This window comes from Strix aluco, chromosome 29 (genome assembly GCF_031877795.1).
Source record: "Strix aluco isolate bStrAlu1 chromosome 29, bStrAlu1.hap1, whole genome shotgun sequence".
NCBI lineage: Eukaryota > Metazoa > Chordata > Aves > Strigiformes > Strigidae > Strix > Strix aluco.
This window is the reverse complement of record NC_133959.1, coordinates 1367452-1386389: the sequence shown is the minus strand read 5'-3', so window position 1 is coordinate 1386389 and position 18938 is coordinate 1367452. Positions and strand designations below refer to the sequence as shown.

Sequence of the window (18938 nt, the reverse complement as noted above, 5' to 3'; positions counted from 1 at the left end):
TAACAAAGGGCTCGGAGTATTCATCTTTCAAAAATAACAACATGAGTTATAGTAAACTGAGGTCATGTTGAACTGTCAAGCTTTTATTCACTACAGAAGTTGTTTGAGAGGTACAGATAACTTGCTTGGCCTTGACACGATACAAATTTTAATAAATCTAATTATAATCAAGGAGATGATTTTGTAGCGAAATGGCACAGTTGTCTTTGGATGCAATGCAAGTTTCAATGCAGTGCTGATCCCTGGGTGGATGCCTTGAGAAACCAGGAACAACCGGGCACTCCCTTTCACAACTCTAAGGATAAAGTGCTCAGTTTTATCGAAGGCACAGTGTTCTGCAATCTGTTTTGCTCTAAGTTCCTACGTTTTGCTCTTTATCTACCTTTCATTGCAGTCACTTCTAAACCAGGATTCATTTCATCTCTGTTGCGAGATCTCTACGTGTGACTTCAGTTCTCTGCCTGGCTCCCTCCAAGGCTACCTTGATTTTGGTCCTGGAGGTTCGGTGTGCTAAGGTTAATCACAGTCTCGTGCCGACCACCTCGCTCGATGCTTTTGCCTGTAGCCAACCAGTAGCCCCGGTCTTTGCGGCAAGAAGGGCTTTACTTCCAGTAAAAAAAGAAGTTAAGGCTGAAGCTAATTCAGTTAAAAGATGATTTTATACACAACCAGCCTCAGTGTTCGTACACAGTATGGGTTTTAGCGACAGGGAGAGCATGAATCATTTGCCTGTCTGCATATTTAAAGAAGTCTAAAGTAAGAGTAACCTGACAATGTTTTGGAGGATCTTGTATCTATTTTCATCAAAACTGTATCACTGGAAAAAGATGGTCTTGCACAGGCAGAATTTATAGCGTTCCATCAACTCCTTATTTCTCGGTTACCCCGTCCTTAAGGATCTTTAGCCAGAACTCGTCTGTTAAACCACAGAGACCTGTGGATGTCACGGCATCCGTACAGACAGATATCTGATTGTGCGAGCATTAATCTCCGTTAGGAATCTAGTCTGATGCTGGATTGAGAGAATAAACTACTGGGAATTGCTCAAATACATCTGTGGAATTTAGGTGGAGTTCTTCAGGCTGCAACTACAAACCCGTTTACCTTGTGAAAGGCATTCCCTACACACTCGGAAACCTTTCGTTTGCAGGGTCTGAACTGTAAAAACAAATCTTTCCTGAATCAGGCTTTTCTGTGTCCAGTTTGCCAACTGGTAAACACTGACTGGGGGGTTTGTTCAAATCTGATTAATAACGATGTATTATTAACAATGACAACCCGGAGTCAGTAACAACCACCTCCTGCCATTTCCGAGACACTCGGGCAGATAAACACACATCCTACTTGAAAATACTTGTGAACCCTTTCAGTTTTAAGTTTGATAACCTGAAAATCCACAACGTGGCTGAGCAGCACAATCTGACTTTCAAAATCTTTGGTACAGTTGCTGAAAACAGCACCACAGCCCCGTGCAGGGACATCTCACGTGTGTCAGAGGGAGAAAGCGAGGTTTTAATCGTGGCATCTATGATACTGTACGACTTTCAGGTCTGCTGCTTAATCTCCTTGAGAAATGAACCATTTCAGCCCCAAGGATACCAGGCAGCCTAACTGGTGCCTTCAATGATAAAAGCTGGTTTTCTAGAAAATGGGGTAACTACAAATAGAGCTTCTGGTCCCTTCTCTTCCACAGTTGCTCAAACTTAACAGTTATTGAGGTCATATTTATATTTCCCCCATTACCTCTAATTTGGAGGGCAGTAAAGACCAAAACGCTCTCCACGATGGAGGAAATGTCGTACGCGTTTTCATTCTACGAGTACGTCCCAGTAACGCTGGTGTGTGAACTCTCTTTTCTCCTGCCTTCACTGCTTGGGGTTTCAGAGTATATGGACACGGATACTAGCGTCAATTAGTAATTTAAATATTTTTTAATCAGGAGGCAACAAGAAAATGATACAGAGCTGGAAGTTGCACTCGGGAAACCATTCATTCTTAAAACTACAGAGTTTAATAGCACAGTGGTCCTGTAGCACCTCGAGTGCCCCCACCCTGACGAGCTTACTGGTTAGAGGAGGCAAAATGCAGTGCGAGTGTGTAAGAGGGGGGGAAATTAGCAGATAATAAGAAAATAATCTGATTGTATGTGTGGACCGTGGCACAACCCTGTTTTCATTTAAAAAGGGCAGTGTTAAGTGATCAGCAGACCAGCTGATGCAGAACAAGCCACTGCTGGTTACCTCTTGGAAGCAGATTCCCCCGGTGCCGAGTATCCCATAGTCTGTTCTGGAGAAGGATTCCACGCTAGAGAAAAGGCTCAGGGACCAAGCCTTATCTCTTGCACAAAACGATAAAACCAGTGAGGTTCGTGAGGGCTCCTGGTTTTTCTTTGTGTATCACGCTTACAGGCTGCAGACAGTTAAAAATAGGCTGGCAGGTCCAGATGAAAAAGATTCTTGGGGATATTCAGTGACTGATACAATCAGCAGGAAGGGAGCCTGAGATCTCTTTGTAGGTGTGGACCCACTGATTTGAGTTCCTGCTTCTCATAGGAGCGTTTGCGGCGGTTAAAACTTACAGTAAGTCAAATTATACCAGAAGTTTGTAGAGTTTTCCGCAACTGGTTAATTCTTCCTTTAATCAGGGTCAAGTACTGAGGAGCCATGTGACAATGATCAGTAAACAAGCAAGAGGTGCTTGTTTACAGCCGTTCCCTCCAGTAATGGCTCCGTGGGTCTGACTCACTGTTTGCCAGCAAAACATTTGTGTCCGAAGTTGCAGATCACAAGACTGACTGATCTGAGACAGTCGGTGGTGGACCAGTTTTCAGGAGGTTGAGATGTCCTTTGGCAGATCTTTAAATAACAGCAATGCAGGGTGAACTTTGTTCTCTCCCACTTGTGAGCAAAATCGATAGTCCATGAAGCGCTTGTTGAATTGGAGCAAAGCTCCTAATATATCCTCTTCCAGCCATTAAAGTGCTTATTTGAGACAGGGTCAGATAATATCACACTGAAGGCACCATCTTGGGCCAAGCAGTGTTTGCATGCGTCCGCTGCTTTCCCCATTTCCTCAGTAACTTACTGATCTTTAATGTCTTTCAGTTCCAGAAAGATTCATTTTCATTTCTCTTTAGGGTCATTCACCTCATTGCTTAGATCGTGGAATTCTGACTGTTTCCAATCTCGTGTCCTGCTTTGCCACAGAAACCGTTTCACATTTAAGCGTCGCTCCCGGTGGGTGGGAGATAGGCAAACAGACCCGGCGGTACAGATTACAGAGTGACTCTGAAGTGTCTCAGATTCTTCTCGTCAAAAAGCACCAGTTTACCATCTCATCCTATTCCTGAACTACTTACCAGAAATTCTGTCCCGAGCAGCTGGTGGGAGCTGCAGCTCGCACTTGCATGAAAATAGTTCCACCAGAAAAAAACAGTTTCACCAGAAAATAAGTAAAGGAGCATCTCTTGGTCTCAAGCCTATGGAATTCCTTTCGTTCTTAGCATAAACCATCTTAAAATTGTATTCTTAAGATTTTGAGTACTGTTGCAGCATGCTTACAGTTTTATCCTTTTTTTCCTTTAACTATTTGAGGATGTAGTCTCTTAATTTCAAACCTATAGCCAGCAATGTAAAAGATTTAAAAAACCCCATCCTTTACGAGGTGCTAGGGTTTGCTTTTTTTAAAAAAATAAGAGGATTGCCCTCTGTCTTGTCCCAGTGTCAGACTCCAGGTCAACACACCCTCAGCAGTAGCCCCTAGTTTATCTTCTGAACGGTGGAAATTAGGTGAATGTAACACGGACGCCGATCTGAAGCAGCTTTCAGAAGTATCTGTGCTGATTTCTTGCTCCTCTAGACCATCAAACGACCTCAGAGTTGTGTTCTCTACCTTTACTAAAACACATATCGGCTACCGAGCTTAAGAACCCGTTTAGCCTGTTTAGGATGCCAATATTAGCATGTTCCCATGCGTCTTACATCTGCTGTTGGTTGCAGGACGATGACCAAGGCTTCCAGATCTGGCTTGAGCTTTACTTCTTCTTTGACCTACATTCTGATGTGCATTGAGAAAAGGCTTAATCTCATTTTTCTTTCTTCCTTTAGGGACACTTGTGAATTTTGCCTGAATTGTTGGGGTTTTTTCTCACATCCCTGTACCAAATTCTGCTCTTGTCACAACAAAATTAACATATGCTATATTGGGTGGTATTTTTATGAGGAGCGGAGATAGTGTGGTATTAAAATAGATAGGAAGGATGAAGTATTTGATCCATATTACCTATGGACTTTGCATTTGGAGTGTGGGAAATACCTTTGGAAGAACAACTTCATAGTTGGACTTTGTGGCTCCAGCAAAATTTTGCTTTTGTGACGAGATGTTCAGCTTTAGAGTAGAATCTAGGCTACGTCACATCAGTTCGGGTTATCAGGACGAGTATTTACGCCGTTTTCCGGGTTTATGCTGCCTTCTTAAATGAAAACCAGGCGCGAGTAAGTATTCAAGGCCATTTGCTAGGTTGGATCTTTGTGATACATTTTTATAAAAACTGAAAAGACTGATACAAACAAAGCGCGTGCCTGCTGCGTGCCGCTGGCTGGGGAGGCGGACGGGGACGGGGACGGTTCCCTCTGGAGCCACCCACACAGAGCCAGCCCGGGCACCGGGGAGCGTCATTAGCGCCGTGCAGCTGATGCCCTTCTCCAAACAGTGTCACCTTAGTGACACACCCAAGACATGCCAGCTCCGGCCCAGCCAGCCGGCTGAATTCCAGCCTTCCCTCTCCCAGCTGACCGCACACGCACGGCGCTCTGCCCTGCGCTTAATTGAGTAGCTTTAATCAAGGCCCAGGTGAGAAATGGTGAGGTAATACTCTGGAATTGCCTTCCTGTGCATCGTCTGATTCACAGCGAGGAAGGGATTCGCAAAAGTACAGCTCTTTGCTTACATAAATGGCTTCTTTAATTTTGAACTATTGGATTTTAATTTAAATGTAGTATTTAATTTAGATTAAAATCCAATAATATTAATAATACCGTGTTGCCTATTTTAATAAAGGAGATGCATAGCGCCCAAGTATTTAGTTAGAAGGTGGAGAGTCCCAAAAAGGGATATATTCAGATTAAAGGTGCACTGACACTTGGCTGTGAAGGTTTTAGGTGCTATTTTAAATAGGAGAGGGAACTGCTTTAATCACGTTTTAGCAATACTCTCTTACTGACGAATACTCTCTACCTGGCAAAGATGTTTATATATTAAAATAGGGGTAAGGTACCATTTATCAATTGCTCTTTCAGATGTTTGGTTTCCCTTGTTTGGACCTAAGTAGCGTCAGCTTTATTTTTTTCTGAACACAAGATTAACATACCTACAGATTCTTCCCCAAATCCCAACTCTTTCAAAGTCTGACAGATACGAGGTAGATTAATTTAATTAGCTTTTTTCCTTAATTTGTTGCAGTTTCATAGAACTCTCCTCCTGAAAGCAGTTTAGGACTAGTTTCACTGCAGCAGTTTACATAAATGTGTGAACAAGTTGCCTCATGGTACGTATATATTTCTAGGAATACACAAGTCTGTGGTATCGGTGTTTCTCTTGCTGGTAGAGCCACCGACTTGCCACACTTGATTGTCACTGAAATGACATCAGCTTGTGTCTCTATTAAGCGATTACAACACCGATGCACCTTCCAGGTGACTGAATTATCAACAGTCCCTCTTGATGCTGCGCCTGTACCATCCCCCGGCAACACCTCGTTGCTAAAATTGGAACTTTGCCCCCAAAGAGAAGCCAGTCTTTATTAAAAAATAAAAAATCAGTTGCTGGTCTTAAACCACACACAGTTCTAAAGTATTTACTAAATAATCACTTACTTTGATGTTTTAAGTAAGCTGATGAAAGAAGAACATAAAAAAGCATTCTCTTCACTCTGCAGTAGCATTGCCGTGCATCGTGTTCCGAGGACTGTAGACAGGTGGTTTGCTTTTCTGGGCTTACAGTTACCTGACCCGTAACAACTAAAATTGAATTTTCCCTGGTGGTCTTCTTGTGAAAAGGGACAGGAGGGAGGTTTGATGCGTGGTCCCGCTGCTGGGCGCCAGCGGGCAGGCGGAGAGCGAGCCAGCTCTGGGGGTGACGGGGCCGTGCCGGCTCTCCCCCTGCATTTCTCCGAGGGGGCACCTCCAGTCTTTTGACAAGGGGATGTCCATCATTTTTAATGTGAAAAAAATAATCGGCAAGAGTCTGGATGATGTGCTGACAGGGAGGCAAAGTAATGGTGCAGACGGGTGAGCTGTCACTGTCGAAATCCTTTGTGCTTGAACATGGGGTACAGTAAGGGGATGTAACCCACCCAGAGGCAGAAGCGCGTCCCCTGTCTTTTCACAGGACCTATAAATTAACTATCAGTCTCAGAATGAAGTCATCACAATCTGAAAAAAACCCAACCCATTGCTAATTATTCTGCTTCTAAATCTCTGTCAATAAGTATCACACTGGGAGATGTGTTGGCGGGGAGCATTCGCACACCAGGTCTGGCAGAATATTGCTTTTGGGGTAACTTTCTTCCCTAACTCCTTGTGACATCCCTCCTGTTTTTAACTTCAGGCTTCAGCTAGGTTTTAGAAATCATGTCAGAAATATGACTGTGGAGCCAGAAGCTTCGTAGGGAGAAGCTTTTAGTGAGGAAGGAGGACCCTGAAGGATGGTGTATAGCCTTACTGAAAATTATTAACCCGAGACTGACAGGGCTTAGTGAAGATGGCGTCGAGCTGGTGACTTAGGAGCCGGCAGACCACATCCAAAAAATAACCTGTCTGCAGAAATGTGGAAATCTGGAGGTCTTGAGGCTTGCTGGCATTAGTCTACTACAGAAAATCTAGGAGAATTTGGCTCTTTTGGTAACTTGCAAAGGTTATTCATAAAACCCCCCCCCCCCGGCAGACCTGTCCGGGGATTACAGCCCAGTGGGAATATTATAAACAGAAATACGAGGGTGAGAACAGCGTTCAGGGAGCTGCCTCTGCTGCAGGACGGAATTGGGTAGTTAGTTGGAAAACCACACCAGGGATCTGCAAGTGTGTTAACGGGATCGGTAAAAACAAAACAAAACACCAACAAAAACCAGTTCAGCATCTCTTCTGCTGTTACTCTGCTCTAAAATAATTTACCTGCTGGATTTAAGATCTGGTGAACGTGGCTTCCGAAAGCCCTTCTAAAGTTTCCTATCAGATGCACAGGAGAGCAGGGCTCCTCCACAAACGCTGCTTTTCCGTCCCACCCCGCCGCAGTACCTGGGCCGGGGCAGTAGCCAGGGTGGCCGGTGGCCGGGACGGCCGGTAGCCAGGGTGGCCGGTAGCCGCGCTGCTGCGCTGGCTCGGGCCCGGCCGCGCTCTGCGGCCCCGAGTCCTGCCGCGGCCGGGAGTTGGGTTTTGGGGTGTTTCAAGTTATTTTCCGGCTGCTTTCGGCTACTGGCTGAGCCACCGGGAGCGGGCGGCAGCGCTGGCGGGAGCTACCCCGAGCTCTCCGGTGTATGAAAATACCGATTTCCGGGGTGGCTGCTCAGAGCGTCCCTCTCCCCAGCCGGCGGAGCTCGGCTCCTCTCGGTCGGACTTTCCTCTCTTCAGGACGGATTTCGGAAACGAGCCGAGTCCGTGCCTCCCCGCCGCCCGTCCCCACTCGGTAGCCAGGCCTCCGACTACCGGTAGCCCTGCCCGGAATACGCAATCTGCCCGGGGCTGGCTCCCGCTGCCGTGCGCTGCTACTCCTCCTCCTCCTCCTCCTCCTCCTCCTCCTCTTCCTCCTCCTCCTCCTCCTGCTCCCCGCTGTCCTGCCGCAGGCTGGAGCGGCCGCGGGAGCCGCACGCCGCTAATCCGCTTCCTTCATCAGCGCCTCCAGACGCTCAGGAAGGAATAAGATAAGCGGCCCCCGGGACAATCCGTGTCAGCGGAGGTCCTGCCGTCGCACCGGACCGCGGCAGCTCCCCTCCGCCCGGCCCGGGAGGCGGCGGCGGCCCCCAGCGCGACCGCAGCCCCGGGGCAGGGAGGCCGCGGCGGAGCCGCCGCCGCTCCACGTGGCCCCGAGCGCCGCGGCGGGACCCGCGCCCCCCGCGGCGGCGCCCCTCGCCCGCGCCGCAGCCAATCCCCGCCCGCCTACCATGTGCCGCGACCCCCTCCGGCCAATGGCGCCCCGGGTCACAGACCTGCTCCACCATTGCCCGGAAGCGGCGCCGGGCCCCTGCGCGCTGCGGCCGCCGCTGCTGCTCCCGCTGTCGCCGCGCCAGCCCCGCCGCCACCGCCGCTGCGGCGCAGGACGGGGCCGCCCTGTGTTTCGGGGACAGCCCCGCGCATGCTCCGCCGAGTGACGCCGCGACTCCATGTGTGAGAAGCGCATTATTTGGCAAAGGGAGCCGCGGCGGAGAGGATTAACCGGGGGATCCCTTGGCGGCGCGGAAAAAGGGGGCGGCCAGGCGCGGGGGAAGCGAAACCGGCGGCCGGGGAACGGGCACCGGCGGCGCTCGAATGCGCGGGGACCAGCGGGGAGGTGCCGCGGCGTGTGAGTTCCCAGATTAAAAGTTCTCGTTGGGTTTATTGTCTTGGGGAGGGAGAGGCGGCGGCAGAGTTATTTGTGAAAAGCGGCCGCCGGGGATGCGGGTGCGCTCCCGGGGAAGTTCCGGGAGAGCCCGGTCGTGCGGGGACCGCGGGCAGCCCGGGAAAAGTGCAAAGTCCTGCTCTCCGGCCGCCGGGCTCCAGCCCTCGGGCGGGCTGATTGATTAATGCCTGCCAGGGAAGGAGTTCGTGCCGCTGCCTGCGGCGGCGAGGAGAGGGCTCCCGGGGGCTCCCGGGGTGGATCCTGCCGGTAAACCAAAAGTTTGGCGGCGCGGCGCGTCCCCCGAGCCCGGGGCCGAGCTCCCGGGGTCGCCGCCGGCTTTTGTTCGGCGTTGGGACGGCAGCCTGCGAGGCGTTTGTTTCGGAAAGTTGTTACGGGCTTTCCGCCGTGCCTGCTTCCTCTTCCTCCTCCTCCTCCTCCTCCTCCTCTGTCGCCAGCCGGGCCGGTGCGGGGCTGGGAGCGCCCCTGCCCCCGCTGCCCCCCGTGTACGGTGGTGGCGGCGGCGGGACCGGCCCCGGGAGGGGGGGGGGGGGGGGGGCCGCAGCGGGGGGCGAGCGGTCGCCCCGGGTAGCCCCCGCCCCGGGCAGCCCCCGCCGTGGCACTGGCCCGGCTGGCGGCCAGGCTGCGGCCCGTGTCACAATAAGAGTCCTCGCCCGCCCGCCCGCCCTTCCTGCGGCTCAAGGTGCACCGGGCTGCGCCCCCCCCACCCCTCCGCCTCCCCGCAGCGAGGGGGGTCGGGGGACGGGGGGGGCGCAGCCGCCGCCTCCCCCCGGGTGTCGTGTCGGTAATGGGGGGTTCTCGGCCGGGGCCGCGGGTGGAAGCTCTTCTGGCTGGGCGCCCTGCCCCGGTTTCTCCATTACTGCACGTTCCCGGCGCCTGCGGGAGGGGCCGGGCAGGATTTGGCCCCGGTCGGGATAGTCCCCGGGAAGCGGCGCTGCCCGAGCGCACGCAGGCGTCGAGCTCCCCGGTACCCGGGAATCGCCGCTCCCGTTTGCAGAGGAGCCGTTTGGGGGGGGCTCGGTGACTGAAAACTGTCTGGCATCGGTCGCTGCTTTGGAACCACAAAGCTGGGGAAGCCCGTAAGTCGGGATGCACGTACTTACTTCTCTAGAGCATCTGCTTACTTTTTTTCTAAAATTTATTTTACGCTCTCTATATGGCTTAGGTTTTACTTTCACTTTTTTCTGGCTGCCCCTCGCTCTTCTATTTTTGTACTTCATGAGGTAGACTCCTTTCCCCAGACAGAGGTTCCCAAGCTGATGGACCCAGCAGCGACTGTCACAGAGCACTAATTTGCAGTCATGGCCCTAATCCTCGTTTCCAGCTTCTTTTGCAGGTGTCTGACTTTCATGTTTCTCTCTCGCTTGCCCGCCTGCGAATGCAGCTGGAAGCAGAGGTAGCAGAGCTGCTTGTAGAGACAGTTACACAGGAAGTGAAACGAAGAGGGGCCTTTGGGAATAAGAGACATGCCAGTAGGCTGGAAGCTGCCATGCATCAGCGGGAGAAGAGAACGAAACCTTCCTTTCTTCAGACAAACTATTGACCAGCGTCTCAAGTGGATGGAGACGTGGGTAGGAAGAAGCAGGAGTGTAAGAGATGTGCTGTTAGTGGAGAGGACGAGGTGGTAGGGGACCAGAGGCAGCAGAAAGCACGAAATAAAGGGATGTGTAGCCCGTGGAGAGCTTTTTGTGTAAGAGAGCTGTCTCCTGGGCGATGTGTTGCCGGGCACGTGCGTTCTGCAGACCCAAGACTGGTGACAAACGGTCGGTCCCACCAGATCGTGGGATGTGGCGGTGATACGCACCGATGTCTGCTGGCGTTTGGGCCACGGGGAGGCCGGTAGCCCCCCGAGCGCTCTAAGCGGGGACCGTGCTGTATTTGGGGGGGGGGGAGAGCTGGCTGGTGGCGGGGACGTTGCCCCCGAGTGTCACCTCAGAGCCATCTGAGACTGTGACACGTACGGAACGGTGTATTCCCGTACATCACGCTCCGTCACTCGCCGCTGGCGTCGCCTTCGGTGCGTCTGGATTGTCAGGCTCTGGTCAAAAAAATGGGGGTGTGATATCCTGGAGGCAGCGAGGCTCTGCAGTTAAGTATCTCAGATAGGATCACAAAATATGCTGGTTTCAGGGCTGGAAACTATTTAGTTTCTTTTTTTTTTTTTTTTTTTTTTTTCCCTCCCCACAACTATCTGGTTTTGAGAATGGGGAGGGCAGCGCTGCTTGGCGTTGAGGCTGTGAGAGCTCACCCCTTTGTGCGTTCTCTGGGGGTCAGCAACAGGCTGATACTCTTCTAACTTGGAAAAAGAGTGAACATATTACCAGTTAGCATGTGCTGGCTGAACTTTGAGTGTGAAAAGGACTGAGTTCTGTGCTTGAAGTGAAAACCACCTCGCTGAGCTTCACTGGAAGAGAGAGAGTTGTATCTCTGTGGTCACTCGGTGTCCAGCAGTGGCGCGGAATGCAGGTAGCCCAATATATTTCTCTTTCCTCAGAGATGGAAGCACAAAGGAGTAGCTAATACCATCCCTAACAGCATTACATAGTCATGAGGTTACATCAATGGGTGATGATGCAACACCGCTGGCATATGATGCAGTGTCAGTATGCTAATACTGTAACTTAATATAGCTGCGTTACGACTTTTTTGTAGTAATTACAGGCCGGTAGTCATATGTGGAGCTGTATAAAATCATTGGTTCAAATTGAGACAGTGCTGGTGTATTGTGTGATGTTTGTGACGCTTCTGCAAGGCACGATGAAGGATTTGGATCACTTTTTTGGTCAGACAGAAGCACATGTACATAGGTCCAATGTTTGGCCCTTTTAGGTACCTCTGCACGGCCTCGGGTTTGAACTGGAATTATCCCTTTGCTGTCAAAGGAACTATAATTGTGGGAGGAACTCTGGGCTTACTGTCTTATGGTCTTACACTTCTATTTCTGGGTGTGCTCTTCGTTAGCCCTACCTGTCCGTGTGGGCTATAAGCATTCTTACTTCCTTACTGAATCACTTCTGCTGTGCTCTTTAGGGGCGGGGGAAGGAGAAGGAATGATGCTTGGGACAAAGGAAGTCAACTTGTGACGTCTTTTGGATAGCGCTGGAAGTATTTTAAAAATCAAGTCTAAAATTCACTCAGATGTAATGAGGCCACATTTGAGACACGTTTTCAGCGGTACCTCTTGAAATGGTGTCCATGTTGTGAAGTCCCTGGCCAGTCGCCAACCAACCAAAATCTGCAAGAAATTGGGATGGACAGAACCGGCGAGGTGCTGCGGTGGTCAGAGCTCAGCTTTTCTGCTTTGATGGAGCACTCGCTTCGTGGGTAACTTCAGAGTGGAAAATGCTGCTTTGCTGATTAAATTTAAAATGTTTTCATAGAGCATGTTTTGAACCGCAAACTTCTAGAAGCAATCTCTAGACGTTACTCACTGATAGTAGTGTACCTAAGTGTACTTCAGCATTTAAAAATTCGAATCTTTGGGCATCAGAACTTACTTTTTTTGACACTATGCACATATGAACTGTGAGTTCTTCCCAGGCTCAAGTTACCATTAACACTTTGGTTTCTTACTGCCATACTCTGAGGGGAGTAGTCGCGTGCTTATCTTGCTTGTGTTTCACAAAACACTCTGTTTCCCTTTTATGTGTCTTGGGAGGTAGAAAGTCGCGTGCTCTGTACAGAGTTCACGTGTGTGATACGCACCTGTGCAGGGACGGGCTGTCATCCTGCGGACAGGTACTGCTCAGAGAGGTCACGACGACAAAGTTGGAAAGAAAACATGCAGTGTGTGCGTTCCCCTTTTGAATTAAAATACACGTGCTGAGCTGTCGTTACAAAATAAAAGGAAAAATGAACTGTGATGTAGAGGTTTTTTTATTCCTCCTCTTAGAATGACCAACATTGCAGCCCTGTTCCAGGCGCTTCTTGACTTCCAATTCATGTCTTTTTCAGTAATAATCTTAAGTAATGTAGAACTGTATGGTGTGTTGGGGTTTTTTTCACTCCAAATGTTCCTGGAGACTGTGGTATCTGAAAATATGGTAGACTTATTTTTAGACTTGGGGAAGTAACGTTTGCTTTTGTGTAATGCTATTCATATTTGAGGTAGCGCAGCACACGGTCTGTAGACCAGTATGTGAAGTGCAATGTAGTTAGCATATTTTGTTGATTGGGGGAAAAAATGGCATGTGAACACTCTTTCCTCTTCTCCTGGCATTAGACAAAAGAAGTGTTCAGAGAAGAGCTGATGGACTGGGAAGCTCCAGGACAGCCCTTCAGTTGTGTTCTTTGAAAGTCTGTTCTGGGTAGTTTCATCAGGCTGTCCCTGCTCTCCCGTGCTGCTTGGTTTAGATTTGTGCCCTTAAAACTTACAAGCTAGAGTTTGGCACTTTATATATAGACATTCTGCTTATTTATGCATTCATATTATGATTGATTGGTGTAAAGACTTGCTTGGGATTTATTTTTTTTATTTTTTTTAGGCTTTTCTAGCTGCCTTCCCCCTCCTCTTGTCTCTGCATTTCTGTGGCATCCCTTTGCCTGGGGAATGGGACATCTGTTGAATATGTTGACCCTCACTCAGTTAGTGGTTCCTGCTTGATTCCTTACGTACCACCTGGAATTTCTGAGGTTATTCATTTCTTTGTGATGTTTTCTGTCTGCTGAGCACCGCTCAGTCTGAATGCCCTGTGTACAGCAGTGACCCTCGCTGTCAGATGAATCGTGTGTCCATTTTCAGGTGGGGAAAAGGAGAGTGAATTGCCCAAAGCAAGCATTACAGGACAGGGACAGAACAAAGTTAAGGTTTATTAATACACAGTTTCCTATGTTGGCTTTTTGCTGTTCAGCACTTTTCCTTCCCCCTTCCCCAACTACTGAAGGTACCGGCGTTTCTACCTTTCATTGCCTTTAATTGCGTTCTTTGGTGTTTGACTTCTTGGTGTGTCAGATCTCGGGACTCCAGTGGGGCACCAGTAAACGAGCGTGTGTGTGTGTGTGTCTGTGTGTCTGTGTGACCTGTTCGGCATCACCTCGGGAGACTGTGGCTACCACGGGGCAGGGAGGAATTCTCCCGTACAGCTTTCCTTCCTCTTAATTACAGAGCGCCTCTTCATTGTGCTGGGGCTTTTTCACCTGTTGTCCGCTATGCTCCTCTCTTTCTAGTGCAAGTGAGGCTGGAAAGCAGCGTCGTGACTCGCTTCAGGAGCACAGCTCACTCTCTTTGAGCGAAGAGGGCATTTGGAGGAGAAAAAAATAAAAATCTGATTATAGCATTTGGGCTGAATGGGACAAAATCAAGGTTTAGCAAGAAAGTTTTGCCTGCATTTGATGTGTTGACTCTTAAGAAAAAATGTTTGAATGTGTTGCTGTTTCAGCGTTCTGAAATAAGGCAGAAAGTGGAAAAACTTTGCCATGTGCAGCTGCAGCAATGCCCTTTTCTTTCCTCTTTGCCTTTATTATCAGGAGGGTTTGACACAGTTCAGGATTGCAGGGCAGCGCTGGTCGGCAGCGGGTCGGTGTCTGGCCAGAGCTTTGGATCCAGCACAGCTCGGAGGTGTGGAAGGCAGATGCCAGGTGTTTGTCCCTGTTATTGCATCTTCAAAATCACACTGCTCAGGGCCAGCTGATGTCCTGTGTGCTGTAGGAACTTGTTGTCACCTTTATCATTGTTTCCCTGTCCTCCCTGGAGGAGAAATTTTATATTGCTTTGAGTAAGTAACTTAAACCTCTCCATGCCTTGGCTATCCCATCTGCAAAATGGGTATAAGCTGTGTTACAAAGGAGGTGTGCAAAGTGTGGCTTGTAACAACAACTCCTTTTATTTTAATCTTCGTCTTCTCTAGCTTTTATCTCTGAAATGATTTAACTCCATGTCATCTTGTGTTTTCAAATGAGAATTGCTGGCAGGACTTAAGATGAGAAGAGGGGGAAAAAGAGTTGTCGCATTTACCCCACAATCCGCAATGCCAGTTTGTTGTATTAGGAAATGCAAACATTTGAAAGGTCTGGGAGAGTAAAATTTAACAGCCAGTCACAGGCGCTGAAGGCCAGACAAATACGGGGAAGGAGTGTCACGTGTCGGGCGGGGAGCTGGCAAACCCCTAGACCGAGGGAAGCAGGGAGAGCGCCCCTGACTCTCACGTTCGTTATTTCAAGGCTTCGTGTGTTTGTAGGTGATGTGCTCAGGTCAGGTGGATTTTTTTTTTTTGCTCTGCAGAATTTCTTTCTGTAAATCCCTGATAACCAGCAGGTCTCTCCCGGTGGCAGGGTCAAGGCTGCGCCTTTAACCGAGACGTGCGGAAGCTTGTGATCAGGAGTGTTTATTTTGCCTTTTATTTTTAAGAAAGCTCAATTTCGGGAGGCTCTTTCTCCTCCCACCACTGTCCTTCCTGGAGAGCCCTTGGGCATTGACTGGACTCCTCGGATCCTCCCTCCAACTTCTGGTTTGTGCACAGAACAGACCGATGTGCTGACCCAGACCCGACGGGGGTCCTTTCCCGTTTAGAAATCTTCTGCGGCTCGAGCAGGTGCTGCTCACGTTAAGCAGAATATATTGGATGGTCTGTATCTGTATCATGAGAATGATCGGAGTCTTAAAGCGCTCCAGGAGCGTTTAGGTATCAGCTATTTAACATGCACATCTCTGAGTTTGTATCGATCTGTTCTGCTTGTATTCTTTCTTACTCAATTCTGGTTTTGACCTTTTTTTTTCTTTTTTTAACTCTTATGAGTGAGTTGAGCATTTCAGCCTCTATTCATTCTCCTGCTTCTTTGTTTCCTTCTCTCTCCCCTCCCTCCCACCCTCCCTCCCCGCTTTTTCTCCCAAAAGAACAACAAACGAAAATCAATCAGTATTTTGCAAGAGTAAAGGAGTTTTCATGACTGTTTTTGGGTGACCCTCAAGGTGAGGCAGTTTGGCCACGACTTGCCTCTTCAGAGACGTTGGCAAGTTTGGCATTCCAGATGATCTGGCATTAAGTTAATGCTCTGCCGGAAAGGCTTTACTCCTGCCATGTTTGGAAGAAGAGTTGGTGTCCAATTCCTTTAACAATTATGAGGTGACTAATAACTTGAATGCAGTTTCCCTGCTAATTTGTGGTGCCCTGTAGTGAACTCTGCTGCGGCATGAAAGGGATCAGTGTGTGAGCGCTTCGTCTTCTGGTTTTGGTGTCTTATGCGTCACCTTCTGACTTGGGCTTATTCCTGTATAAACACGAATCAAACTAAATTAAAAAGTTATACCCAAATCTCTCTGGACCCGGTGGCCCAAGCCGTGTGGATCGAGAGTGGGGAGGCAGTCCACCGCGCTTCCAGTCATCCATAACAAGATGTGCTTTTTGTTGCCCTCGCTCCAGCGGTGTGAATGGGAGCTGGAAGGATGGGAACAAAAAAAATGAAGCCTATAAAAGAGCACTCCCACAAGGCAGGAGATAAGCCCTGACACGAAGTAAACACCATTCCTCCCCCTCTACCTCCACTTCCAGTCTCTTCAGCTGAATATCAATGGATACTTAAAAAGTCAGGTACCTGAAGAAGTTTCTAAACCACCTAGCAGCAAGTGAGGCCGTACGATATTTTCTTATTTTTTGCACCCCCATCAACTGAAAATAACTCATCACTGTTTAAATGTGTAAAGTACAGTGGGTAGTTCCAGCAGAGAGTGTGGAAATAGATACTCTGCCTCACCTTCCGGGAAGAGGTTCTGCTAACTCTTTCTATCATAATCACTAATTCTTTAACAGTAAATGTTACTCAAAGTTCTGACAAAAGTGGGTAACAACAATTTCTAAGAATGTCAGATGACACCTCAAAAGGGAGGTTATTTTTTTCAGTCATATTTGATGGGAGACCAGATGAACATGGTGATAGGTAGGTAAGAGTGAGCTGCTCTCAAGGCAGTATATGGGTTTTTTTCCTTTCTCTCTTAAATATCCAAAATAAGTAGAAGTTTATGATGGGATCTTTGCATTAAAATGCCAGATTGATGGAGTTGAAGGAATAAAGGCTTATTTTGTCGCTTTTCAATAGGAAAAAAATGAAGCTGTGATTGAATTTTCAGTTACTCTTGAAATTGATTTTGACATGACCTGTCTCATTCACTTTGGGATACAAATACCCAATTTTACTACCTGTAAGACTATAGGAGTTGGCATTCAGGAAAGCTTAGCTTTTTTTTTTTTTTTTTAAAATTCAGTAGAACACTTCCAGTTGAGTGATGCTGGTTGTCTCTTGTTTCCTAACTCAGTCTAGATGGAGAGACTTTTGTCAGTACTGGCAGCTGAAACTCCCATCTCCTGCGCACCAGACAATTACCCCGTTGCCAACACAGTGGTCAGCAGCAGGTTTTCTTAAAACAGTTTTGTAAATGCCCAGAGCGTGGCTGGACCGACCGGAGCCCAGCGCTGGTGTGGGATTCTGTTGAAACAGGGCAAGCCTCCTTGCAGCAGCAAAGTCACTTTTGTGACTGTTTCGTAGGGGAAGTCTTGCTGAAGATGGTCAGTGGTGGCTTTTCTCGTAGTTTGGTTTATGCTACAAATACCAAAGACTTTCCAGATACTAAAATGAGTCAGAAAATGGAATTGTTAGCTTTCACACTAATGCTGATTTACCTGCTGCTGTAAGTAGGAGCAACTTCCTTGCCACAGCCTGTCAGCTATGCCCAGTATGTTCATTTGCTGAAATAGCCATGTGATCACGAGCTTTGAAATGCTTGCAAGAATTAGAGGAAGTAAACTGAAGGCATTCATATTTAATAGGATCTTAGAAAATCCTGTCTCCAACAGAATTAAGTACTGCAGCGTGCATGTGTCCCTAGCATTGTGGTATGTACAAACACACTGAGATCCACACACAATATAAATCTAAAATTTTCTGGTTTTCATTGTAAAATAGTGAAATTACATACGTGCCAGTCGCAGGCACAGTGCTAGTGTTACTCTCTGTAGGATGCTGTTGAGTATGGATTTCCAATTCTGCTTTCTGCTGGCTTCCTTGTTTGTTTGGAAGGCTCATGAGATGTTGTGTGTGAAGGAGGTGCCTGGTGGTTTTGGTAGTGGAAGAACCTTTGCCTGCTTTTGTTTGGTGTCTGTGGAGGGTGTCCAGTGAAGCTCCACTCATCTCTGGGTTGTGCTCGTGAGGAGCTGAGGATGCCCTGGCAGCATCCTTCCTTTCCGGGCCGTGCATGCGCAGTGCCTCGATTAACTCTCTAAATGTGACAGGAGTTTGATGTCCTCAGCCTAATTCAAATTCACTTTTGTAGTTGAGGGGAAAAGGAGGGCGACATTTGTAACAGCTTTTCTGTACCTGATCCTGAAAACAGATGATACTGCAAAACACCTGTGGCTCGTGGTGTAGCTTTTATTGAACGATCCCAATGAGGAGATGACATTCCCCATAAAACTTGAAAAGTAATCCTTGCGTAACTTTCAGAAGCTCAGCTCGACTAATCTGGATTGGCTCTGCGTAATAATTCTTACTTTCATTAAAGTTATGCTCCAGTATAGTCGGTAGCCCTTGCGGTTAAGGCGAGGATTAAATTAATGTCTTGCAGCTCACGGAAGATTGCCCATACGTAGGAACTGTCGCTGCAATGGCAGCATCGCCCAGAGAAACTTCTGGATTGTTGTATCAATAGGTGTTAATATAATTTGCAAATCCTGTTTGTGGGAAAGTTTATGTAGAGTCAAAAAAGAAGCAAAATTAATTAGTAATATAGAATATGGGGTGGAAAGCGTAGTGTCTTCGGGGGTGGTCTGGTATATGGCGTGTACGTAAGGTATTGTGGTGGGAAAAGCTCTGAAATTCTTCAATTCTGAAGAGGGTAAACTTCTTACTGGACATCTTTAAATAAATACAGCAAGCTTTGCGACTGCGTTCCCGCACTTCTCTGCGCTGCGGGAGAGCTGGGGGCCGGGAGGCAGAGTGCACCTCCAAGTTGTTACCCTCAATCTTCGTTCCATTAGTTTCTGTGGGAGGTGTTTAAGATTCCTCTGCTTCTTCTCCTTCCTTCAGCAAAGGTATCCAGAGAGGGGTGTAGTAATTCCTCTTGTTGGACCAAAAACTGTTGTTAAACCTGAACATGATGGTTTAACAAACAGCCAGAACTCCTGAGTGATAGAAGTGGCTCGGGGAACAAAAGCATGTGAATCCTGTCGGTTAAGACCTGATGGGTAACTTATTTCTGTGAGGTGCCTGAGAATTATGATGATGAAGACTATAGAAGTAATTAAATAAGACTCATTTTAATATTGCGCATGTTATTGATCCCTTAGGACATTTAGATACACAAACTTGATAAGAAGATCTCCTTTGCAAAATGTTGTTCGGTG

At 48.2% G+C, this 18938-nt stretch overlaps 1 protein-coding gene and 1 long non-coding RNA gene across 5 annotated transcripts in view; one reads left to right on the top strand and one right to left on the bottom strand.

Annotated features, from left to right (window-relative positions):
• The window catches only part of GATAD2A (GATA zinc finger domain containing 2A), a 66622-nt gene that overhangs the window by 5797 nt on the left and 41887 nt on the right, over nucleotides 1-18938 (top strand). The window contains exon 1 of one of the 4 annotated variants that reach the window (XM_074809135.1): nucleotides 8438-8553. The exons of the other annotated variants lie outside the window; for them this stretch is intronic. The gene's annotated coding sequence lies outside the window, so the exon portion shown is untranslated. Of the gene's footprint in view, nucleotides 1-8437; nucleotides 8554-18938 lie in introns of those variants that run through there. 4 annotated transcript variants of the gene reach the window in all.
• On the bottom strand, nucleotides 63-8052 carry LOC141916520 (uncharacterized). Its single transcript, XR_012621144.1, has 2 exons — nucleotides 5874-8052; nucleotides 63-4471 (listed from the first exon to the last, which is right to left on the bottom strand). It is a non-coding gene; the product is annotated as an uncharacterized LOC141916520 (long non-coding RNA).